Genomic DNA, 27,344 nt, shown 5'->3' with positions numbered 1-27,344 from the left:
AAGTTAGTGCATAAGTATCATAGCTCCCTTGCACCTTGGGTAAAATAACTCTGAAGTGAGTGTTCAACACTGGATCTCCCAATGGGATATTGTTCCATTTATTCACAAAAGTAATATATTGAATGAAGCCCGTTTACTGGCTTTCTTTCCTTTCTTGCTTCACATCCCCTCACCTCTACCACTGAGTCCTATACTGCCTCCCAAATAAAGTATTAGCATCTGCATTTTAGTCTCAGGGTTTACCTCTGGGGAAAGCAAAACAAAGACAACACCAAATTTGATTGATTTTAACACCTAGATTTTTATTTTTTTTATTTATTTTATTTTTTTTAATTTATTTTTTATTGGTGTTCAATTTACTAACATACAGAATAACCCCCAGTGCCCGTCACCCATTCACTCCCACCCCCCGCCCTCCTCCCCTTCCACCACCCCTAGTTCGTTTCCCAGAGTTAGCAGTCTTTACGTTCTGTCTCCCTTTCTGATATTTCCCACACATTTCTTCCCCCTTCCCTTATATTCCCTTTCACTATTATTTATATTCCCCAAATGAATGAGAACATTTAATGTTTGTCCTTCTCCGACTGGCTTACTTCACTCAGCATAATACCCTCCAGTTCCATCCACGTTGAAGCAAATGGTGGGTATTTGTCATTTCTAATAGCTGAGTAATATTCCATTGTATACATAAACCACATCTTCTTTATCCATTCATCTTTCGTTGGACACCGAGGCTCCTTCCACAGTTTGGCTATCGTGGCCATTGCTGCTATAAACATCGGGGTGCAGGTGTCCCGGCGTTTCATTGCATTTGTATCTTTGGGGTAAATCCCCAACAGTGGAGAACCATTTACCATTCAAATGGTCCTCAAAAGAAAGCAGGGGTAGCCATCCTTATATCAGATAAACTAAAATTTACCCCAAAGACTGTAGTGAGAGATGAAGAGGGACACTATATCATACTTAAAGGATCTATTCAACAAGAGGACTTAACAATCCTCAATATATATGCCCCGAATGTGGGAGCTGCCAAATATATCAATCAATTATTAACCAAAGTGAAGAGATACTTAGATAATAATACACTTATACTTGGTGACTTCAATCTAGCTCTTTCTATACTCGATAGGTCTTCTAAGCACAACATCTCCAAAGAAACGAGAGCTTTAAATGATACACTGGACCAGATGGATTTCACAGATATCTACAGAACTTTACATCCAAACTCAACTGAATACACATTCTTCTCAAGCGCACATGGAACTTTCTCCAGAATAGACCACATACTGGGTCACAAATCGGGTCTGAACCGATACCAAAAGATTGGGATTGTCCCCTGCATATTCTCAGACCATAATGCCTTGAAATTAGAACCAACACCTAGATTTTTAAATTCTGCTGATAGTTCTTTATTTCCCTCAATTCCTCCTAACACTCACACTGGTCTCCTAGTGGCCACAAAATAGTGAACACAAAGTAGGTGTTTAATATATTGTGGGCCTTGTATGAGTCATCATACCAGAATTACATCATTTTCTGTCTTGCATGCCTTGGATGATGTCCTTCCTCTTTGACTGTTCTTTGCCAATACCATTTTCTTCATCTAAAAAAAAATAATGAAATAAATAATGAAATAATGAAAATAATACCCACCCACCAAACACAGTTGCTGGGTTCATTACCAAATTTCATATATGATCTTTTAGTACAGAGACTCAATAACATTGTTATTAACAAGTACTACCTTTTAAAGTACCTATTCATTTTTAAAACTCAGCTCAACTATCTGTCTTTTCCAAGCCTTCCCTAAATCCATATTCACAATTACCTCCAAGTCAAAAGTAATATTCCCCTTTTCTCTGCTTTCATTGTAATTAGTGTACAGAACTTCCTTAACATCTTACCTTAGAGTTACTCCTGCATATGTATGCCTCCCTACTAGACTCCCATGGACAAGATTTTATTCATCCCCACAAAAGCATGTATTGGTTGATCATTTTGAGATCACATGTTTTTTCTTTTTCTTTTTGTTCATCCGTTACCCTCACCACACTGCTACAAGCTCCTGAAAAGACCATGTTCCATCCAAAGCCAACATTCTTCCTCTCAGGACAGGAGGATTTTATTAAATCCTCACATGGCAATACCGGGGCGGGGGGGGCTGCACTTGGCTGGCTCAGTCAGTAGGGCATACAACTCTTCATCTCAGGGTCATGAGTTCAAGCCCCATGCTAGGTGTAAAGATTATTTAAAAAAAATAAACTTTTAAAAATATAGTAATACTAATAATTTCTATCTGATAGCACTTTATAAGTTGCTTTCACTTCCATTATCCATTTGATCAATCATGTTTTTTTGACCAAATTTTGTCCCCACGTGGCTAGGAAGCAAAGAAGGAAAATAGCCACCCCTGCTACTGTGTGTTGCTCTGAGATGATAATCAAACCTTCCCACTGCTCAATCTTAAACGAATGGAGGAAATAATCAAGGGAATCAAATGGAGATCAAGATACCAACATTATTGGTTGCAGAACTGCATGATGTATACTGCTTGAGTCAAATGTCAGAATCAGGCTTCCTTCCAGGCTACCCCCTGCCCCTACCACCAGGTATATAGTCCTTGAGATCTAGCTGAGGAAAGGGTCCATGAAACAGATATTCACTCAGTCACTATGTGGGAAATAGCACCTGTCTTGCACCCAAAAGCCCAATTTATAACATTACTTCCTCCAATCTAGAATTTTTTTCATATCAAGGAACAAAAAAAGAAAGAAAGGAAATTCTCCTTCCATAGGGTGGGATGAGTAAGGGATAAAGGCCTGGGATAGAAGAGTTATTCAAGTATTCTTTCCTCCTAAGAAATGGCGTGGATGTCCCTTAGTGACATGTGAGCCCTAAGAAATAAGTTCTCCTAATACATGTCCTCAGGGATCTCTCAGTTTAGTGGACATTATGTATCCCTTGTGCAAGGGGAAAATATGTAAATAGTTTGCTAAATTTTAGACTCAAGATTAATGAAAATGAGAAGTTCAAGAAAAGATGGTAACTTGCTTTGGAGATGATCAAGGAAATGTATTAAAGTCCATAGAATGCTCACTGTCATTTTTACCGACCACTTCAAATATACAGGGACAGGGGGTCATTGAGTTCTCTCCTCATCTTTCTTTATCATATCAACAGAACTCTGATTCTGTTTCAAGATTCCATGTACCTAGTTAGAACTATTCACATCCCAGACACCCTTATGGCCATAGGTAGCCAGCCACATGACCTTTTCCACACAATTCCATGTAAGCAAAAGTCTATGGGGTAGAGTTTCCAGGGAATTTACTGTGTCTCTGATAGAGACCAAAAGACTCCAATGTCATGTAGTTTTTTGTTTGTTTGTTTGTTTGTTTTATCCTTTACCTTTCTTCCTGCCTGGAATGCAGACCTGATGCTTACAGCCAAGACACCCATCTTGCAAGCAGAAAGACAAAAGTTACATACTGTTGAACAGCATGGGTTTAAATTGCACAGGTCTACTAAATGCAAATTTTTTGCAGCATAGTACTATAAATGTATTTTCTCTTCCTTATGATTTTCTTTTTTTTTTTTTTTTTTTTTTAAATTTTTATTTATTTATGATAGTCACACAGAGAGAGAGAGAGAGAGGCAGAGACACAGGCAGAGGGAGAAGCAGGCTCCATGCACCGGGAGCCCGATGTGGGATTCGATCCCGGGACTCCAGGATCGCGCCCTGGGCCAAAGGCAGGCGCCAAACCACTGCGCCACCCAGGGATCCCCCTTATGATTTTCTTAATAACATTTCCTTTTCTCCAGCTTACTTTAAGAATGGAGTACAAAATACATAGAACATAAAAATATGTTTAATCAACTGTTTATTATCAGTAAAATATGTTAATCCAATTGTTTATTATCAGTAAGGCTTCTGGTCAACAGGGTTTTGTGGGTTTTTTTTGTTTGTTTTTTGTTTTTTGCCCACTTGATTTTTTTTGTATATATATATTTTTTATTGGAGTTCGATTTACCAACATATAGCATAACACCCAGTGCCCATCCCGTCAAGTGCCCCCCTCAGTGCCCGTCACCCAGTTACCCCAACCTCCCGCCCACCTCCCTTTCCATTTCCCCTTGTTCGTTTCCCAGAGTTAGGTGTCTCTCATGTTTTGTCACCCTCACTGATATTTTTCACTCATTTTCTCTCCTTTCCCCTTTATTCCCTTTCACTATTTTTTATATTCCCCAAATGAATGAGACCATATAATGTTTGTCCTTCTCCGATTGACTTACTTCACTCAACATAATACCCTCCAGTTCCATCCATGTTGAAGCAAATGGTGGATATTTGCAGTGTCTTTTTATTATTATTATTATTTATTCATGAGAGAAACAGAGAGAGAGAGAGAAGCAGAGACACAGGCAGAGGGAGAAACAGGCTCCGTGTGGGGACCGGATCCCGGGTCTACAGCATCACACCCCGGGCGGAAGGCGGCGCTAAACCGCTGAGCCACCTGGGCTGCCCATATTTGTCATTTCTAATGGCTGAGTAATATTCCATTGTATACATAAACCACATCTTCTTTATCCATTCATCTTTCGATGGACTCCGAGGCTCTTTCCACAGTTTGGCTATTGTGGACGTTGCTGCTATAAACATCGGGGTGCAGGTGTCCCGGCGTTTCACTGCATCTGTATCTTTGGGGTAAATCCCCAGCAGTACAATTGCTGGGTCGTAGGGCAGAACTATTTTTAACTCTTTGAGGAACCTCCACACTGTTTTCCAGAGTGGCTGCACCAGTTCACATTCCCACCAACAGTGCAAGAGGGCTCCTCTTTCCCCACATCCTCACCAACATTTGTTGTTTCCTGTCTTGTTAATTTTCACTATTCTCACTAGTGTGAGGTGGTATCTCATTGTGGTTTTGATTTGTATTTCCCTGACGGCAAGTGATGCGGAGCATTTTCTCATGTGCTTGTTGGCCATGTCTATGTCTTCCTCTGTGAGATTTCTGTTCATGTCTTTTGCCCATTTCATCAACAGGGCATTAGAAGTTAATTTGGAGGGGATCATAAGTTGTGCATGTATTTTCAACTCACAGGAGGCCTGGGGGCACCTAACTCCCATGTTGTTCAGGGTCAACTGTACTTAAAATGTCAGAGCAGAAAGCTGGAAGGAGCCTGGGTCCTTGAATATTTGCTAGAGGAGTTTCACTAGTTCTAGATCATCTATCTGACCCCTACTCCCTGAAAATATGACTCTATTTGTTTATGCCTCTGTGGTCAGATTACTATGAAGTACAATCCCAGTTGACAACAAGTGTTAATTATAGCAACAAGAGAAGTGTTAAAATGCATTCTCAAGTTCTTCACTACAATTTTTCCTTCAGAATCATTAAAGAATGTGATGCAATATGACACAGGAGGAAGAGCCAGATATTTTTAAAATGACTTTTACACCTGGAGAAGCCCTAGTGTGGATTCTGCAACTGCTATTAACTAACTGGGTAATCCCAAACAGGATCTTAACTGTAAAATGACAACAGTAATCTCCATTTCACAATGAGTTGTACATGAAAAGGGCATGATGCATACTAAGCAATCAACAAATGTTTATGGTACTTTCGATGGGGGCAGAGGAGACCCGAACAGCATTTCAAGGTTCAGATTTCAACTAGAGGCCATGAGCCCTTAATGAAAACATGAGCTTTCAGGTTGTTTGGTCAACTCTTGTTTTAATGCAGTACTAGAAGACAATAAGAACTGCTTATTAAGCCAGCAAGCCAGAACTTCAACAACTAAATTAGTATCAACCATTTCAGAGGCAGCATAGCACAGGATTAAGAGTTCTGGGTTTGGAGCCAGTCTCAAGGGGTTTGTACCCTGGCTCCCCCTCTTTCACCTTACATAACCTGGGATGGATTACTTCATCACTCTGAGGTTCAATTTCTTCCTTGTCTATCTGGTGCATTTACCTCATAGAAGAGCCTCAAATGAGATAACAGATGTGAATCTGCACAGGCTTATTATTATTGTTATTTGTATTCTCCAGTCTGGTAGTAAGTCCAGTGTTGGCAAGGGAGGGAGAAGAGGGCAGGGGAGGGAAGAATGGGTTACAGGTATAAACTGAATTCCAAAGATACAAAATGACTGGTCTGCAGAGAACCACAGAGGAGGTTGTTTAGGTCAATGCCAGCCTTGAAGCAGACCTGACCACTAAGTTTGTGAGGTAGCAGCTGCCTGCCAGGCAGCAGCACTTGGGCAGATGTGGGGGCAGGTGCTAGAGGAGGGATTCAAAGTCCCTCATAGCTCCCTGGCTCTTCTCCGTGGTAGCATTTCCCTGAAGACCCAGCAGGGCTGAAAATACACTTTGCCTCCAACACAGCTCAATATATTTTGGGCTGAGGAGAGATTGGGGGAGGAGAGACCCAAGCTGAGTGCTGCCTGTTGGTAATAAAAGCCTCCAGAATGCAAATAGCTCCTCGAGCACTGGTGGAGGGAATCTGCCTAGGCAGAGACACCCCCTCCCTGGCCAGCAGCTGTCCTCCTCATCTGTGAATCTCTGGCTGCCCTTCTGCTAGCCAGGGCCTCTCGGGGGACTTATTACCAGGATCAAGTCCATCCTGTTCTTAGGGCTGAGGCTTGGTTGCACTAGGGTTTAAATATAGAAGCTATACAAAGGAAGGGAAGGGGAGCAGAGAAGCCAAGAGCTGCTCCATGTAGCAGCTGCTGCTGCTGTGGCCCTCTATCTGCCCAGTTAGACATAACCAGCATTGGAAAGGGAGCAAAGGAAAGAGCACAATCTGGGGGTCAGAGGGACCTAAGATCAAGTTTTATAATCTACTATCTCTGAGACCCTGAACAAATTATGTAACCTCACTGATTTTCAGTTTCCTTGAGCTTTCTGTGAAATAATTTTTAAAAAGCAAAAATAGTGGCTAAAATTTGTAATAATTATACCTAATGTTCACAGTGTAGTTAATATGCGCCAGACTCTGTTCTAAGCATTTCATGTGTAAGACCTCACCCCAATAATTCTATGAGGTAGAGTTTCCCATTTTATAGATGAGGAAACCAAGGTACGTAGAGTGAGCTAAGTCACCCAGGGTCACACTTATGCAGTAAATGCATTAACGAACGAGAAGCGTCTGCATACTGGGATTCACTCAGTAGTAGTTATCCTAGAGAGGTGTGCCTAAATTAATAGAGTAGCTCTTACTACTTTTCTTCAAATGCCGTATAATACATCCATCATCTCACAATAACCCTGGGAGGTGGGCAGTATCAATGCCATTGTACAGATGAATATATCAATCAGAAAAACAGAATCCACTCTAGTATTTCAAACAGAAAAGATTTCTTACAGGAGCCTCATTACATGGGTGATAGAAAAGCTGAAGTGGTAACCCAGATTGCTGCCATTTTCAGACCTTCTGGCTAGACCAAGGACCATGAAGGGAACAGCTGCTGGCTAATCAGAAGCGGGGACCCTTAGGGAAGAGGCTATTTGTGGAGTCAGAGCTATAGAGAGGACTCTATGGGACTACAGGTGGCAGATACCCTAGCTTTCTCCCTTCTCCCCATCTGGTCTTCTACTACCACCATACATGGGCCCGGACTATTTGGAACTTGCCCCAAGAATTGGGGAATGCAGTTTCCTGGAATATAGAGTAGAGGAAGAAGTAGAACAAATAGGCAAATGAGAGCCACAGAGGGGAAAATATGTGACTTATCCAAGGCTATCAGGCTGATGAAGGATAGGTCCAGGATGAGAATTCAAGCCTCCTACCTTTGGCATTCCTCCCAGCCACCTCCCAACCCCTTGACTTGTCCAGTAGAGTTCTCTCTACTTGTTATTCTGCTTATTATACACTATTTTCTAGAGCTTTTCCAAACTTTTCAAGGCTCAACCTTTATCCCTCAACCTTTATCCCTTCTGCAGTTGGCCTGGTCCCTACAACTTCATGTGACCTAAATTCCTTTGACATCTACTCCTTTACTCCTTTTCTGCACCCACTCTTAGTGCCTTCTGTTGATCTGAATAGTAGCACCCCATCCACCCCATATCCGTCAGGGCTCAATAAGGGAAGCTGAAATTCTATGAGTATTATGGAATAAAAGATTTACTGTAGGAAAGCACATTCTATAACTGTGAGAGAATCTAGGAAGTAAGGTCCCCAAAAGTGGGAGTTGGACAATCAAATAAAAGTCACTATCCAACCTTCCTGAAATACGGGAATGAGTGGGGATGTTGGAGCTCATAAAGGAATATGGAGAGCCAGGCACACCTAGCTGCTAGAGAGGGTCTGCAAAGGAAAGCTGATGGAAAAGTCTTTGGAAGACTGTTTAGAAGATGCCACTGCTTCTGGCTGTGGGTCTGGGATTGGTATTGGAGAGCAAGGCAGGCAGGCAGAAGCAGCACAGAGTTGAGGGTAATAAAGGCAAGCTGAAATTTTCTGATGTTTCTGCATTTGAATCGCACCAGGAAATTGCCAAGATAAGCTGGTGTCCTCCTACACCTCCACAGGTACCTACCCCTTGACCCATTTAACCACAGTGACTTTCAGAGCTTGTATCTTCCAAATTACATGCAAATCTCTCTCCTAGTCAACTCTAACAGAATTGTAAAGGGTCACCTTTTCCAGCTTAGCTGGCTGACACAGTATAAAGCCACCTGACTCCCCTATTCCAGACTAATCCTGTCATCTGGATGCCATACCTTCCTCAAGGGACTCATGTTCTCCATTAACCCCTCTCTTTTGTGTTTTCTTTTTTAAAATTTATTTATTTATTTATTTATTTATTTATTTATTTATTTATTTATTTATTTAAGAGTGAGCACACACAAGCAGAGGGAGTGGCAGAGGAAGGGGGAGAAGCAAGGAGGCCCATGTGGGGCTCAATCCCAGGCACCTGAGCCAAAGGCAGACACTTAACCAACTGAGCCACCCAGGCGTCCTCTTTTGGGTCCTTTCAAGTATTTGCTCTCCATTGTTTTCTTCTTTTACCCTACTGTCTAAGAATATGCTTATTCTGTCCCATACTATAAAAAGAAAATTTCCTCTACAACTGCTACCCTCTGAGGAAAGCTGTTATCACCATCTCTTCCCTCATTTCTATGAAAATTAATCTGGTGTTGGGGGGATGAAATACATGCTTGATACTCCTAAAACCTGATCATTTGCTTACTTCTCAACCCCTGCTCCCCGCCATCATTGGACTTCCTGCCTTGCCTCCATTGAAAGCAAGGCTCAGTAGGTAATGATGACCTGGTTTTGTCCCTTCTTTAGGGCTCACCTCCTCTATAGCATTTGACATTGTTAGTGATTCCTTGTGTTTTAGATCTCACTCCTTCCTCAGCTTCTATGACTTTGTTCTGTCTTGGCTTTCCTCCTCCACCCAGGCATTATTCTTCATAAATCTCTCCTCTTTTGCCCATCCGTTAGATGTTAGAATTGGCCAGAATTCCAGCTGTGGTCATCTCACTATACCGAGACTCAGTCAGCCCCAACAGACCCAGGACTTCAAATGACATCTACATGCTAAGTACTTCAAAAGATTTCTTTCTAGTCCCAACTGCTTTCCTGAGCTCTACACAGTTATTTCCAGCTACCAGTTGTCAATACTATAAGGTAATATCCAAAAAGGACTATTTGAGTGAGCAAAGATGGAATGAATAAAAATCAAATAATAATTAGCTGAGGGTTTTCAAGCTCTAGGCATTATGCTAAGAGTTATATATTCACTCTCTCTTTGAATCCTCAAAACTTTTAAGAAGCAGATACATTTTAGGAGCATTTTACTCTTACAAGTATTCAGATAAGAATATTTAGATAATAAGCATATTCAGATAAGAAAACTAAGGCTCAGAGGGATAATAAATGAACCTCAGGTCCAGCCATGATGAAGTAAATGGTATTGGACATGTCTCAAAAAAACTAACCATAGGGTGGGAGAAAATATTTGTAAAACATACTTATCATTAAACTCTTGCATTGGAAATATGAAAAGCATACCTGCAACTCAATAATAAGAATAAAAACAACCTAATGAAAGTGGGCAAAATATTTGAATAGATATAGCACCAAGGAAAAGATTCTCAACATCATTAGTGAAATGCAAATTAAAACTACAATGAGTACTCACCCTACTATGATTAAAAATAAAAAGATTAATAATATCAAGTGTTGGCAGAGATGTAGAAAAACTATAACTCTCGTGCATTACTGGTGCTAGTGGAGAATGAATGGTCCAGCACTTTAGGAAACTATTTGAGAGTTTCTTAGAAAACTAAACGTGCACTTATCATAAGATCTAGTAATCTAAAAAAAAAAAAAAAAAAAGATCTAGTAATCTTACCCCTGAAAATTTTCTCAAGAGAAATGAGAACATATGGAAATAAAACAAGAACTAAACATAAATGCATAGCAAAGTAAGAGTCAATAGCAGAATAAGAGTATTTACAAGTCAAAAAATGTAAACAATCCAAATGCCCATCATCTGATGGTTAAACAAATTGTAGTGTATCCACACAACAGGGACAGAATGCTATCTTAATTAAGTATTGCTAGAATGAAATAAATTTCATTTTATATATAATTTTATAAATAAAATTTCATTTTAATGAAATAAAATGGAAAGAATTGCTGATATATGTAACACCATTAATAAATCACAAAAACATTATGCGAAGTGAAAGCAACCAGATACAAAATAATTCTTAATAATAAGAGCTTCTAGAAAAGGCAAAACTATAGCAGCTGAAATCAAATCGACGGTTGCCTAGCGCTGGCTATGGTAGAGAATTAAGTGCAGGATATGGGCTTAATTTAGGGGCAGGAATGAAAGTATTCTGTATCTTGATTGTGGTGGTAGTCATACTCCTGCACACATCTGTCAAAACTCATTGAGTTATATACACAAAATTGATTAACTTTATTACATATAAATTATACATCATAAGCCTGATTAAAAGGAAACAATATGAGAAGTCCAAAGAAGAGATATGTATAAAATATAGAGGAAGCAGAAAACAGGGGGCATGCCTTAGAATGGGAGGCTTCAGGGAAGGTTGACTCTTGAAGAATAAGTAGGCATGAACCAGGCAGCAAGCAGTTCCTTGTGGCTGATTCTGCAAAAGTGAGAGCCTGTTTGCCTGTCGGCCAAGGATTAGGAGTGCGTCCCACCATTAGACTGTATTTAGAAGGATGGGGAAGATTTGGTTCTCTGTTCTTAAGACTGGAATGGAGGGCACCCCCGGTGGCGCAGCGGTTTAGCACCGCCTGCAGCCCGGGGTCTGATCCTGGAGACCCAGGATTAAGTCCCACGTCGGGCTCCCTGCATGGAGCCCGCTTCTCCCTCTGCCTGTGTCTCTGCCTCTCAGTCTCTCTCTCTCTCTCTCTCTCTCTCTCTGAATAAATAAATTAAAAAAAAAAAAGACTGGAATGGAGAATGGGGTTCTGTGGGGCTTATACTGACCGAGGCATAGGGGTATGTAGATATAAAGACCAAAGATAATGTTTGAAAAGCTTTGAGAGATTGCAGAACCCATCTCTCTGCCCATCTCCACCACAGGGACATGCTACTCTGGGCAAGCATTCCCTTTCTCTAGAAGTTTGCCATCTGTGAAATGGGAGGTAGAGGAGCAGACCTGAGGATCTCTGAGGTCCTTCCTTAACATTCCAGCCCAAGTCCAGGCTGCTGCTGTTATGTGCATTCTTCTGCTGGTTTTGTTATGTCCCAGAGGTCAGTGTTCTATTTTTCCTCCCTGTGACTCCCCGCCTTTTCTCTTTATCCCCCTAACATCTGAGGGTCACACACAGGGAGGAGGGAAACAAGGAAAGGATGACAGAGCTGGGCAGGAAGATCTGGAATCTTAACCAGAGCTGGCACCTTGGGAAGGCAGAGAAAGAAAGAAGTCAGCCAGGTACTTCAGGTGTAGAAGCAGTCAGGTCCATTCATTTGACAAACACGTATAGGTTACCCACTGTGTGTGATGCTACATATGTTTATTAAGCACCTCCCATGAGCTTGGTGCTAGGATGCAGCAGTGAGAAAAACATGTGATCCTTGCTGTGGGAGTTTAAGTGCAGGAAGCACTGATCAGATTTGTTGTTGAAAAAGAAAACTGGCTGCCTTGCTCAGAATGGATTTCAGGTATGAGTCTCCCTCATTTACCCATGAGGAAATTTGGGCTTAGCAGGATGAAGATTCTTGCTCCAGCTCAAGACTGATTATTAGCCAACCCCACACGTGTGCTGGCTACAATCTCTCCCCTGTCCATTCTGGAGATTCTTTCTATTAATGATATTCCAGAAGTAGTACCAAAGGGGAGGAGGGCCAGGGAGGGAGGGAGAGGAGGTGATGGAAATGAGGCGCCCCAGGGGTCAGGGTGTGCTGGGCTCACACTTCAGGTCCGCTCCACTGTGATACACTCTGTTTGAGCCTGGTCGAGGGGCCAGCCATTCCCAGGGGCTCCGGTCAAAGGAAACTGCCGGCTGCCACTGCCCAACAAAGACATCTAGTTGCATCTTGTTCCTATCGATTACCCACCAAAGTGTCTCTCATTGTTAGGCATTCCCCAGGGGCAAGCAGGAGAAAAGGAGCCCTTTCTCCTTTTTTTGCTTTTAATGACTTCCAATCCTACCCAGTGATCTCTGCCCTCTTCCTAGAGGCAGGAGAGGGGGAGGGAGAGGGAAAGGAGAGAAAGAAAACATGGAGGTAGTGAGGAGGGGGAGAGGCACAGACAACAAAGCACAGAGATTGAGACAGACAAAGGGAGAGACACAGATGTAAAGAAAAAGGGATATAGAGACAGAGAGAGAAGAAAACCAGCACACAGAGACAAATAGAAGGAGCAGAGAGACTCAAGAGACTGAGGGAGAGATAGAGGAAGGCAAATAGAGGCAGAAAAAGAGTTGAGAAGGAGACAGCAGCAGATCCAGTCAGAGGGAAAGAGAGAGGGGGGATAGAGAGAGAGAGACAGAGACAGAGACAGAGAGACAGAGACAGGGAGAAGAGAGAGAAGTAGAGAGAGAGGGAGGAGGAGAGACAACAGTAGGACAAAGGCCAAAACAAAGCAGCACAGAAACAGAGAAAGTGTAAATGAGAGAAATAGGGAAAGAGAACAGGAGGGAGGGAGGGAGGAGAGGAGGGGCTGAGAGATTGAGCCACCAGCAGCAGCATCCAAGGTTCAGGGGTAGAGAGGAGCCACTGGCGGGGAGCCCCAGACACAGCCCGGCCACAACATGTATGTGGATTGCTGGGCTGGTTGTTTGGCCATCTCACCTGTGAACCTGTGCTAACCCCTGTCAAGAGGAAATCAGAGCTTCTGAGAAGCATACACAAACTGCCTGCAGCCACACCCTTCCCGGCACTCTAGGTCCCAGCAATGGGACCCATGCACACCTTGGACGTGGGAGACAGAAAAGACCTGTGAAGGTCCCATGCCCCGGAATGCAGGCCTTACTTCTCTCACCACCTCTCAGATTTCCCAGAGACATTTCTCTCCCTCCCGCAGCTTCAGGACTCCCCAAGTAACCTCCACAAGCACCAGAGCCCTCTGAGTTTCACACACCTGTGCTCCCACATGCTGGTCCCCGCCTCCCCCCAATACCCCACAGCCTCCCATACAGGCCCCTGGTGCCTTCAACACAGACACAGCTCCTGCCCCCTTCTCTAGCCCGCTCTTTCTCCCAGACCCTTTGGCTCCAGCCCATCATCCCAGCCAGAACTCTGCAAGCCACCGACTCCTTCACTCCATGTCAGATCCTGCACCTTGTCCCATGAAGTCTGTCTCCTGAGGCTTCCTTAGCCTCTCTGTGCCTCCATCTCTGCACCTATAATAGAGAGATAATACTATTCTCTACTGTACTGGGTTGTTAGATAGTTAAATGAGCTAATATATGCAAAGCCCACGAAGCAGTAAGATCCCGGCCTACAGTAAACCCTCAGGAAATATCAGCTAGTGGTTAGTGGTCACAGAAGCTATTAACCATATTTGGGGTCAGGGGCCATTGTGTTACAATATATATATGTATCAAGTCATTTTGTTGTATACCTTCGACTCACACAATGTCAAATATCTATATCTAAATAAAGTGAGAAAAAAAAGGAAAAAAAAAAAAGAAGTCATTCCATTCTTCCCATTCCACTGCATTGGCCTCCATCACCCACCATCAACTCTCACCCATAGCTCTCCCTAGCTGAGCCCTGCCTCTAGGCGTGCAGATGCCATCCCATCCTCCACAGCCACCAGGATGACAGTGCAACAAGACAACTCTGTTCCCACCTTCCCTGCGTAAGAGCATTCTGGGGCTCCACACAGACACAGGATGGGGATCAGGGTCCTTTGTGATTTGGACCTTTCTACATCTCTCCTTGTCATTCCCGCCATACCTTGCCCTCCTAAAGACACATTTGAGCACACCAGGCTGGTCTCAACCTCCCTGCTATTGTTCTTGCTGCTGCTGCCTCCTGGAAAATCTCTCCTCCTCCCAGCTCCCTACTTGATCCATTTAAGTATCCACATATGCTGAGCACTTTATATATGTTTATAATTTCTACTCTTCCCAAGATAGGCATTGTCACTCTTCTGTATAGAAGGCAGGGAGGCTCCACGGAGTAAGTCACACAGCTGCTGTAAGAGGGGTGGAGCCTTGTTTTAACCCCAGGGCCCTCTGACCTCATGTCTGTACTCACTGTGCCACATTGTCAGCAGGTAGTAAAAAAAGAACAGCCCACACTCATAGAACAAGTACCATGTCTTAGCCACCTGCTAAGCGCCACATGCATTACCTTAGTGAATCCTCCCAATTACCCTATGAAGCAGGTGCTATTTTGTAGAGATAATTACTCTCCTTTTCAATCAAGCAACCAAGGCACAGAGAGGTTGAGTGACTCATACAAGTTACCATGCAGGAAGCAAGGATAGAAAACACAGGCAGGCCAGCTTCCAAGCAGACTTCCTGACCTGCTGTGAAGGGATGATCGGAGAGCAGGTTTCCAGGTCTGTCTCTGCCACTGCTTGCAAAACTGTGCTGAGTCACTCGGTATCTCCAAGCCTCAACCTTCTCACCTGTGAAATAATTCCAAGAGCAGGCTAAAGACCAAGTAGGAAAAGAAAGGTAGTGAGCTGTTTTGTAAAACCAAGAAGAAAGGAGGATGGTCATGTGTTGGTTCACAATTAAGTGCCAGGCACTGGGATTGTGTTTTCATACATTGTCTTAAATAATCACAACCGCGCAGCATTGGCATTATTAGTACCATTTTACAGATGAGGAAAGTAAGGTTGGCATGGAAGACAGACATGCATCTAAATACTTAAAATTTCATTTGCATTCATAAAATGCTTTACAGTACACAAAATGGTATAGATTCCTTTTGATCCTTAATAACCTCGTGAGGCAGGCAGAACAGAGATTCAATATGTTTTTCAGATAAGCACTTTCCTACCTCAGGTCCACAGAGATCCTATGACTTGCTCAGGTTTACACAGCCAGTGATGAAACCAGGGCTTTCTACCTCTTAGGCCAATTTGACCATTTGAGAGTCAGAATGGGTTAAGGTCTATGTGCTTTCAGTGCCAAAGATGAGAAAAGGGTAACTGTCTCCATTTGCAGATGGGGAAACCAAGACTTTTTATGAGTCAAGTAACTTGCCCAGCCTTGTGTAGCTGGTAATGGTCCGTCGGAGAACCAAGCTCTCTTGTAGTCAGGTGCTGGAACCCAAGCTCTAACAATTATTTTTTTAATTTTATTTTTTTATTTGAGAGAGAAAACACAAGCATAGGGAGAGAGCAGAGGGAGAAGCAGATTCCCCACTGAGCAGGGAGCCCTATATGGGACTCGATTCCAGGATCCCGGGATCATGACCAGAGCTGAAGGCAGACTTCACCAACTGAACCACCACCCAGGTTCCCTTGAACCTCAGAGGTAGTTTTAAATGATACATATTGTATGTATGTATGTATATATGTATAATTTATATATGTATATGTATTTGTGTGTGTGTGTGTGTATATATATATATATAGCAAAGCCTTTAAGCTCTTAATTATAATTTTATATTATGAAATAGAGGTATAATTCTTTGATATTCACAATTGAGGAATATTATTCAGATACAGTTGAGAGAATAATAAAATTTTGCTATGCAAAATTAATGTGTAAAATTCAAAATGAAGACAGGCCAGGTAGATTTTTAATTTTGTAACTATGATAAAATAAGGTTGCAAGGCTGCCAGGATTAGGGAGGCAGTGTGATCTCATGGAAAGACTGCTTTTATCAGAAACATGTGCCTTGAAGCCCATCTCTGAAATGTATTATCAGTGTGATGCTGTGGAAGTTATATACCCTCTCTACTCCTCATTCCTCATCATAAATCGCGGCCAGTGATACCACTTGTAGGGTCCTTGAGATTACTGAATGGCATGATCAGTGGGAGTCAGCACATGTCACTCCTCTGCTCAGAAGCCTCCAAGGCTTCCCATGTCCTGGAAATCCCAGCATGATCTTCCCACTGCCCACCCTGTGCCATTCTATATCTGCCCTCATTCTCTGCTCCACCTCATTCCCTCTTTGAGTCCCCTACAGTGACAATCACTTCCATACTGTCTCTCAAACACTCCATGGGCTGACACCTGCTGTTCCCTCTGCCTGGAAGCCCTTCCCCTTGACATCTTGAAGACTCACCCCTCACCTTCCCCAACTCTTCGCTCAAACATCACCTTCTCTGACCACCCTGTTTAAAACTGCAACCCCTCCCCCCAGCATGTCCTATCTCCCTTGCTGGCTTTTTCTCTGGTATGTGTGGCCTTTAATTGACCAGGTGGTTTCCTTATTTATTTTACTTACTGCCTGGCTTTCCCCACCAGTCTGCAGTCTTTATAAAAGCATGGATTTCTAATCTGTTCAGTTCACTGCCTAGAGTATCTCAGCATCTGAAACAGTGCCTAGCACATAGTAGGCAACTCAAGAGATTCATTCAGTGAGGGAATGAATACATGAAAGCACCTAGAACAAAACCCAGCACAGAGTAGGTACTCAATGATCACTTCCTTCTTTCCTTCCACATCTTCTAAAATGATTGCTTTTCCTCCAGTCTTAGTAAGACAGTAACTGATGTTTTCTTTAAACCCATATAGCATATCCCATATTCAGGCTACCAGTATGACAGGGGTTTTTCTCTCTTCCGTATTTCCATCCTTGCTTTTTTTTTTTTTACATGTTGCATGGACATAGAAGGTGCTCCATAAATATCTGCCGAATTGACTCACATATCTAAGCCCTAGAAAAGGAAATAAATGTTCTGCCCACAGCTGGCAACACTTGTAATGATCAATTCTTGATGGAGTCTTGATTACACTGAGGAATCCGTATACTGAGAAAGAATGAAGATGAGCATATACTCTGGCATCAGGCATGAGAAAGACCCTGTATTCATATGTTCCTGGAGTGGACATCTGTTGTTTTGGTCTGTCAGCTCCCTTAAAAGAGCTACTACTCCCCACCGCAGTCATATCATTCCAGCAGAGCTGTCAATTTTGGACCAGCTCTGCCTCCTGCCCTCTACTTTGATACCTTAATCAGCCAATTACAGTGTTCCTTTCCTCTGGCCCAGTGAGTGATACTGTGGTTGCCCAATCAAAGTCCTTTGCCCCCTAAAAAAAAATATATATATTTAACTGGCAGGTAGGGGCCTAGGGTTTTGGGGAGGGGTTTCTACTTTTGTTGTTGTTATTTGGGTTTCTTTTAGCAATGAAATAAAAAAATTTGTACCAATGGCCACAAATAGCCATCTTTTCTGCAGCACAAAGAAAGTCTATCTGCAATGGAAGAAGAAAAACTCAGAGAGAGAGAAATAGAGAGTGTGTGAACAAAAGCAAAACCTCCTGTATCTCAAAACTTAGAACACCTACTGACACACAGAAAGTGCTCAATAAATATTTGTCAAATGGACTATTGAAGAGGAGGAGGAGAGAAAGAGAACTGGTGACTTCATTTGTGTCCAGATTCAAACACTTACTCATTTTGTTCTGCATTTATTTATGGAGTCAGCACCACATGCTACACACTCTGCTGGGAGCTGATACGAAAATAGTGAACAGACTGGCATGTTTCCTGTCCTAAAGGAGCTTATATGCTAGTGGAGAAGGTAAACAACAAACAAAATAATTCAGGCTTACCGTAAGTCAAATTCTTCCATGAGGAAGGCCTTGGAAGACAATGAGACCACTCATGTCCTGGGCCTCTTGGACACAAGTTCCCCAGTTCACAATTATTGCTTAGCCATGCAACCTGTCTCCAGTTTCCAGTGATGATGTCTATTCCATGTGAGCCCACACTTTGGCCTATGCTGAGACATTCCATCTCTCTCCAGCAGGAACTGGGAATTTTGACCTTAGACACAGACTGGGATTCACTGCGGTTGAGTTGTGTCAAAGTCAAACTTTTAGAACAAACTTTAAGAATTCTCACTGCTGAGGTCCAAAGACTGTCCCTGATCCTTGTCCATTCTGAGGCTTGGCTGGTTGATTCTTTTGGATTCTGTAAACTTCCCCTGAACCCCTAAGTACATTTCCAATTTTGCTTGAGCTAACCAAAATGGGGATCTATTTTTGTAACCAAAAGAGGCTTCACTAAAGCAAAAATTTTTTCTCAACTCTCTGGAGAATTGAGACCAACAGAAACAAAAGAAAGAACATAAAATAGGAAGAAGGCATCATTATTTACTCTCATCTACAGATACAGAATCCTACCCTTGGTAATGTTAACTATTATTTTAGAGGTTTGAGAGTAGAGGGGCTTCATTTTAAACTCAAGTGCTGTCACTGGATGTATGATTTGAGCAAGATGTTTAAACTCTGTGGGTCTCTGTTTCCTCAAGGGTAAAATAGGGAGAGGCAGTTATATCACTTCTGCAGAGTTGTAAGGATGAAATCAGATTGTGGATGTGAACCTCTGAACATAGACTTGGCCTTTGATAGCTGCCCAGATGCTCAGAATCTGCTGTCACTACCCTCATACACTCCATGTATGTTTGCAAATGTGCATTCACATGTACATATGTGCGTGCATGCACGCCACACACACACACAGACAGAGACACACACACACTTCAATGACTTGAATAGGCACAAGTGACTAAACAGGGTTTTGAATCTTGGTTTTCTGACTCCAGAATCTCCACTCCTTTTACTACACCCAAGTTTGTCTACATTATAAAAAAAAAAAAAAACTTGGACTTATCTAGTCTAGAGAAGACTTAAAAGAACATTTGAAGGGTCATCACAGGGAACAGCAACCAGACTTGGTCTGTGAATTCTCAGAAACAGAACTAGGGCCAACAGGTGATATTACCAGATTTCTGCTTAATATAAAGAACTTTCTCAGGGCCAACACAGGCAGCCTCCCAGAGAGGTGGTGAGATCCCCATCACTGGCACTGAGTGAGTTGGTGGAGTGACCTACTTGGAAGGTATGTCAACAGAATGCATGCATGAGACATAAAGTCCCCCAGGCCTTGAGATTCTAAGAGCCTCTTTGGGTACAAGGTGTACCATTGAGATTGCATAACAAGACACCATGTCTCGGGGATCAAATCTCACAAGCAGTAGGTTCCTGTGGAAAGAACAAGGCTTTACTGGACTGTTCCAAGATGAAGTGGGGAGGTTGGGCCATTTGTTGTATTTGACTTGAGTCCTGGATTCCTCATGCCTCATCTTTCTAATAACTGAGACCAACTGTATGATCATTACATGGTCCCCCAAAGTAGCTGGGGACAAGCATGACCAATGTCCCTTGATAGCCCCGAGGGCCACCTGGATTGATTTGTCTCCTCCACAGGCCTCCTAGAAGAGTACCTGGCCCAAGCAGACTGTCAGAAAGAGACAGCCTCCCTCCTTTTGACCAAGAGCTATAGCTTTGAGTAGGTAACAGTATATTGTGAAAGTTGCAAACCTCTTAGGATCCCTTAGGATCTCAGGGATCTTAAGAATCTGGTTTCAAATTGAATTTTGTCTATGATCCAAGCCAAGTCATTAAAGCTCTCCACTGTTAAGTTCCTCATCTGCAGCACCCAGAGTGTCTGGGTGGATGAAGTGTAAAGAAACACCCTTTAGCACGATGCCTGGAGGATAGTGGATGCCCAGGGAGCAGCTGCCCATCCACCCTGCATCCCCACCCACCCTTCTCCTCATCTGTTTTTGCTTGTTTTTCCCTCTTCCTCCAATTCCTATTGGGTTGGTGGTCCCAGCTAGGCCTAGCAGGCTCGCTTGCCATATTGGTCATCCTAACCACCTATAAAGCCCCATTCACACACTTGGCCACATTTAGTCCTACAGGATCATTTCACACCACTGCCTCTTGCACTTACTGCACTCCTGGTAATACCCACTGCCCTCTACTCTCCAACATGCCAGGCCCTTCCATCATCTCAAGTCTTTATACTTGTTGTTCTCTTTGTTCAGGATACTCTCCCTAACCCCCCTTTCTCCTTGTAGCTGGCTCCTTGTCATCATGGGAGCTCACTCACATGTCACCTCCAAGGGGCCTTCCCTGACCACTCTAGTTAAAGAAGATTCCTCCCAAGTAGTCTTTGTTGCATCATGCTATGTTAAGTCTCTCAGAGCACTAAGCATAATTTATAAATCTATTCTGTGTCTACTTGTTTGTTTATTGTAAGGCACCCTTTCAGAGTATAAACTCCCTGAAAGAAGGGCCATCACTTGCTAATTGCTGTTTTCCAGAGCCTAGCAGAGTGAGCACACTTAGAGGATGGTGAATGAGGGAATGCATGAATGCTGTCATTATTATCCCACTTTATGGATGAGGAAACTGAGGCTCAGGGGAGACTTGCGCCATCTCTCATAGGACTGTGTAGCTCTCTTCTAATCACCCTGTGTCCCTCTTGCTTTGCTCTAGGAGGCTGCTGACTGACCATGACTCTGAGAAAGAATAGATCACATCTCAGGAGAGCATCCCTAGCCCAGAGCCCCAGGAACACAGACAGTACTTTTAGTGCTACCAAGTGCCAGGTACTGTGCCATTCGTCTCAGAAAAGGAAACAGAGGAACAGAGAGGTCAAGTGCCGTGCAAAGTCATGGCAGAGCAGCTCTGCAGACCCAAGACCATCAAGACCTAAGCCAGTGAACCACTGTGTGGTGCCGCCTCCTCTCTCCAAGCCTGCTCTCTCCTTTGTCCTCTCCCAGCTCTGGCTCCTGTGACCTGCAGGCTAGCGACATACCAGAAGAGACACAGGATTGTCTTTGAGTTAAATGGAGCCAGAAATCTTAGAATCTCTGAAAGCAAAGGAGAACAACCGCTTTGGAGAGGTGCCCACCTGTAATTGGCACAGCCCGGTCGCATCTCCCTCAATTTGTAACAAGGCAGAAATCCCGTTGAAGTCCCTGGAAGGCCGTCCCTGCTTAACGAGGACACGATCCAGCCCTGGGCGGTTCCGGCCGCTTTCAAAGCTGCAGCCCAGAGCCAGTTTTAATGATCACGGAAGGAACTTCTGAGAGAGTTGTAAGAGGAGGACGGGATAATTGCACTAGAAATATACACCACCGACGACAATGGCCCACTGGCCCTGGGCTCTTCAGGAGACGTGGCCTTCGAGGTCAGCTCCTCTAACACCTGCTCTGATTCTCTCTGACTCTCTGCTCCAAGATAATTATGAAAGATAGTATAATCCCCCTCACCACCATCTCACAGATCCCTACCACCCACCACAATGAAGCTGCCGAAGAAAAATGATTCTTAGTGGCCAAGTTTCATGAAAATACAATGGGTTCAGGAGTAGGAAGATTGACCATGCTCCTCACCAGCTGTGTGACCTTCAACAAGTTACTTAACCTCTCTGGACCCATGTTCTCAGCTGGAGCAAAAAAATATCAAATGAGAGCTATCTGATGGTCCATCTAGAATGCCGGTGACAGTGCCTGGCGCAGGGCAGGTGAGCTAATGTTATCACTGCTAGCGGCAGAGCAAGAGAGATGTGACATTTTGACCTAGTGCTATTATATATTTCTGGTCTCCAGAAATTCATTCACGCCTGCCTGCATGACAAAATTATTAATATGTAAATGTTCTTCCTCCTGTCCTCTCCCACCTCCCCCAGCCGCATCTCCTACCAGCTAAAGATGATGTTGTCTTTGTACATTTAACTTCTCCCTGGCTCCACCCCCCCCAATGCCCCCCACCCCTGGTGGCCTTTACACACCATCCCCACCCTCCTGACACACACACACCTCTTTTCTGACTCCAGAAGCATGATAGGGATATGGTCTGCTTTGTTCACAGCCAGATACTGACACCTACTACAATCTCATCACGTACCTATTTGTTAGCATCAATAGATGTTTGTTAAATAAATGAAAGAAAGGTGAATGAATCCCTAACACCAGTGGCTCTCAACCAGGGATAGTTTTGCCCCTTTCTCCAAGGGATATTTGGCCTTGTTTGAAAATATTTTTGGATGTCACATCTGGAAGGGGGCATCTAGTGGGTAGAGGCCAGGGATGCTACTAAGCACAGACAGTACACAGGACAGCCCCTACAGTGAAGAATTACGCAGCCCCAATGTCCATAGTGTCACCGTTGAGAAGCCTGCCCCACCCCAAGTCCAGCCAGAAATCTATCCAACATCCTTGGTAACCACCCTAGGCCAAGACACTGTTATTTTCCACTAGTTATCCTGTCACCTCTCCATTTCCACTCTTGTCCACCGAAATCCACTCTGCTCTCCACAGAGCAGCCAAAGTAATGTTTTAAAAATCAAGTCAATTTCCCAAGAAACCTTTGGCTTCTCATTTCCCTGTGAAGAAAATCCAAACTCCTTACTGTGTTTTATGAAACCCTGCATGATCTGGCCTCCACCTGCTTCTCAGTCCTAAATTCTACTATTCGCCTCCTCACTCAGGTCCATCCACACTGATGTTCTCTCTGACTGGTGGTTCTCAAAGTATGGACCCTCAGTCTAGCAGCAGCAGAAGCACCAGAAAGTGGTCATATGTGCAATGTCTCCAGTCCTCCCCTCATACCTACCACCTGATCAGAAACTCCAGGGATAGTCCTCCAGGTGATTCTGATGCATTCTTCAGTCTCAGATCCAATGACCTAACAGAGAGGATTACCCCTACCTCAGGACCTTTGCTCTTGCTCCTCTCTTTATCTAGAATGTTCTTCCCCCATATCTTCATGTGATTAAATCTTTGTCATTCAGGTCTCAATTCAATTGATACTTCCTAACATAAGACTTCCCTGAACATTCTATAAAGAGTTGGCCTCAAACCCAAATGAATATTACATTACTTCATTATGGGCATTACTTTATTAAATTGTAATGGTCATTTATTTCTATTTATTTCTCTCTCTCCCTCACTAAAAGCAGGCTCCATTGGAGAGCAGGAACTTTGTCTTGTTCTTTGCTCCATCTCTAGTGCTCCAAGCAGTGCCTGTCAAAATGTTTATTAAAGGAATGAATAAGTAAGTGGAAGATCTAGTTATGCTGAGCAGAAGAGAAACTCAAAGAGAAACAAAAGAAGCTACCAATGTATTTTTTTTTTGAAGCTACCAGTTTATATTGTAATGAGAAGTGGAGAACAGAGAAACAATATTCAAACTAGGACATTTAAGAATTTTGGTTCTGGAGAGGTGGAAGGAGTAGGGACATGGAGAAAAGGGAGTTTTGAGAAATCTTGCTGCAGATGCTGCAAGACACACACAAAGACTCAGCTCCTGAGTAGCCTCCCACCTGTACCCTGTACGCTGTGGAATGTGGCCCCACACAGAGGTGAGGAAGGGCCTTGGGACTTGAAGGGGTTTATTCATGAACCTCCTGCACTCATTCCACACATCAGAGAAATCTCTCCAAAAGCCAAGTCCTGGGAGGGACAACACAGAAAAGAATTAGACATGAACCCTGTCTTCAAGAAGCTTAAAGTGTAATATGGGGCCAAAACATGCACAGAGGAAATGGTAGGAAAAGAGAAAGCATCTCCTTGGTGCTTTATGTAAAGTATTTCATGTGATACCCACAAAATGTAAGTATCCCCATTCTACAGATGCTCGTAAAAAGAATAACATTCATTGAGCTTCAGGTCAGTTTTAAGCTAAATGCTTTCTAGGAAGTTTCATTGAATTCTCACTGCTCTCCTAGGAAGTATTTATATCATAGTCTTTGCACCGACAAGAAAATTAAGCCTCAGAGAGCCGAAGTGATTTGCACAAGGTGATAGAACACCTCTGCTCAAAAGAAAAAAAAAAAAAAAGCAAAAAAAAAAACTATGGACTCCTATTCCCAATGCATGTCCTGCAGAGACCATTTTCAGCTTTATACAAGGAAGAAATTGCCAAATACTATGGCTATCTGATGATGCAGTGGGTTAGCTTATGAGATAGTGAGCTCTTTTTTGGTATACGCATCCAAACAGAAACTAGACATTAATTTGTCTGGGATAATGTAGTGTTTGCTGTGAATAGAGGGATATTACACCTATGACTTCTAAGCTTCTGGATGTAAGATCCCATGATTCTATTCTTATATACACGGCTTTGGGACAGTCCTTCTCCATAGATCTCATTTTCCTCTCATGAGATTATATGACGATTCAGACTCCTTCCAGACCTTCAAAGGCATTCAAAGGTTCTTGGTTTTAAAAACCAGACATGGAGGCCAGGTTCACTGAACTCTGGCCAGGTTTTTGGCAACCTTCAGGGAGAGTCCTGCCCAGCCAAGGGAGCTGGGAGCTTTGAATCATTCCTTCCTTCCCAATTTTGCCTCCAGCTGCCCACAAGCAAATCCATATTGTGGAAGATTCCAGGCAGCAAAATACAGGTCTGATGACAAAGTGTTTTGGAATCATTCCCACAGCTGGATTGGGAACTTGTACTTCCCCACACACCACCTCCATCCCCACATCACCCCCCAAAAAATTCACTTTATTAGAATTCCAATTATGCTCCAGTGATCTCAAATCCCCAGAATTCCTTTATCCCAGGGCAAGAGTAATTGGATTTTTCTCCTCCTAAGCCTCAGCCGCCCCTCCACTTCATCAGCATGCTGGGCTCTGGGCCTACCCGGCCCTGGGAAGGAATTGAAAAGATGCCATGCAGCTTTATGAAATCATATATAAGATCTTTAAGGATGCTTTCTGCAGTGGAGGGGGAGTTTTTATTTTTCGATAAATCACTTTCAGTCTTCAGATAACAATTTTACAGTCTGTTAAGGGCCTGAGGTAGATTTTATGATTCTGGGGCATTGCTCCTTCATTCTGATATGGCCCTTTCTTCTGTCTTCCTCTGCCCCTACCCTCTTCTTGGAAGATCCAGGAAAGCGGTGGTGGGCAGGAGGAGAGGAATCTGAGCTGATTACTGCCACCACCTTTGTGTGCAACTCCTCTACACATATTGTGCTTTGTATCCTAGAAGTACTTTAACATCACTCATGTTGTTTCATCCTCATGAAGAGGCTGAAAATAGGCTGAACGGATATTCGTGGTCCCATTTTCCAGATAAGAACACTGAGGTTCCCAATATAGACAGGAATCAAACTCACTTCTTCTGATTCCAAGTCCAAGACCCTTTCCAACACAACCTGATGACCTCCTAACTGCCATGTGGCCTCATTTCTATTCCTGAGTTCAGAAGGGGAAGGACTGAACTTCCCAAATGATAGGCCAAGAATCAAAGACTAATTGTCTTTGATGATAGGGAAGAATTGTCCTCCTTCCCAATCCTACAGCCAGGAGAAGATTGAGGTGATAACCTATTAACCAAACATTTGCAATCTTCTTTAATCCACCTTACATGCCACTGCCAGAGTTATTTCTTCCAAGGATGAGTGTGATTGAGTCACTTGATTGCACAAAAGCCTTCAGTTTCTTTTTGCTTTAAGGGAAAATGTACAGAGTTGAAAGGAAACTTGAGAACCGTCTAATCCTACACGCCAAATTATGCAATAATGTGCTCTACTAAACACACCTATATCCCCCAGGCCTCTGCTAGAATAACTCTACTGATAGGGATCTCATCACCCCTTCCTATTCCATTCAGTCTTTCATTTACTTGCCTTCTTTTATCCAAATAACAGATATTTCCTGGACAGGCATGGCATTAATCCTGAATAGGACATACTCAAACTTTTTGCGGATAAGCAAAAAGTTCTGAAGGCAGACTGCCTGGGTTCAAATTCCAGCTCTGTCACTTTGTTGCTACATACCCTGGGTAATTACTTAACTTCTCTTTGGTTCAATTCCCTTGTATGTAAAAGGAGGATAAGCACCTTGTAAGCACTGAATACATGGGAACTAGCAACATAGATATGTAAATAAGCATCCACGATGAAGTATGTAGGCAGAAAGCTGTGGGAGCATCCATTGGGGTGATAGCCTGGGAAGGCTTCCTAAAGGCAGTGACCTCTAAATAACACAGTATAGCCAAGCAGGAGTTGAAGAAGAGAAGGAGAAGAAAAAAGAAGAAAAGGATTTCAGGAAGAGGAAATGGAACTGCAGACACTGTCCTGGAATAGAAAACACAGAGTATTCAAAGAATTATGAGTTCAGCATATCTGGAGCAGAGAGAGCAAGACAGGGATATGAGCTAACCATTTCCTCTTGGGAGAGCTTGATCATGGGAAAATCCTCAATGACTGGATCCCTGGCATAGCACTTAAAAGACTTCTGCAGTTTGGCCTCAATTTACTTTTGCAAATTTATCTCTCAGTTATGTTCTGTTCACATGTCTATCAACAAGAATTACACCTTTCCACATATAGGCCTTTGCTTATGCTTTTTCCCTTCCCAAGAAGTGGGCATTTGGGATCCAGATTTTCTCAAGCTCCCTTCACACCGTCTTATCTTTTACTTATAGAATATTTCTTTCTTATAGGGCACCCATTCCATGTGATTAAGGTGAGCTCACCTTAATCTACCTCTATCTCTAGGCTTGTCCCACAAAGAATGACCCACTGTCTGGCCACAGCAGTGGCTTCAGAGATGGGCAATAACCCAGGTGAAACTATCAAGAGTTTTCCCTTGAGTTTTCCACTGGGGTTGCTATTCTCTTGGTGTTGCTCAACTGGGAGGACATGAGTTTGGGGCTGCCAGGCCATCTTGCCTGCCCCTCAAAAGGAATCATTCTAAACTGAGGGTTGCTGGATGGGAAGTGGGTGGGGGATGGAATAACTGGTCGATGGGCATTAAGGAGGGCACATGATGTGATGAAAACCAGGTGTAACATGCAACCAATAAATTATGGAACACTATATCTGGAACTAATGATGTACTACTATATGTTGGCTAATTGAATTTAAATAAAAAAAACTTTTTAGAAAAGAAATGATTC

General features: G+C 43.1%; 1 long non-coding RNA gene across 2 annotated transcripts in view; it reads right to left on the bottom strand.

The window, feature by feature from the left end:
• Positions 1-1,404: 1,404 nt before the first annotated feature.
• LOC112647108 (uncharacterized) overlaps positions 1,405-27,344 on the bottom strand; it is a 51,505-nt gene continuing 25,565 nt past the window's right edge. The window contains exons 2-4 of one of the 2 annotated variants that reach the window (XR_003128092.3): positions 14,972-15,076; positions 13,777-13,838; positions 1,405-1,603 (exon numbers count right to left, since the gene is read on the bottom strand). This is a non-coding gene — a long non-coding RNA (uncharacterized LOC112647108). Of the gene's footprint in view, positions 1,604-13,640; positions 13,839-14,971; positions 15,077-27,344 lie in introns of those variants that run through there. The other variant, XR_007410841.1, reaches the window with a different exon arrangement.

Source organism: Canis lupus, chromosome 5, assembly GCF_003254725.2.
Source record: "Canis lupus dingo isolate Sandy chromosome 5, ASM325472v2, whole genome shotgun sequence".
Lineage (NCBI taxonomy): Eukaryota > Metazoa > Chordata > Mammalia > Carnivora > Canidae > Canis > Canis lupus.
This window is presented reverse-complemented; position numbering and strand designations above follow the sequence as displayed.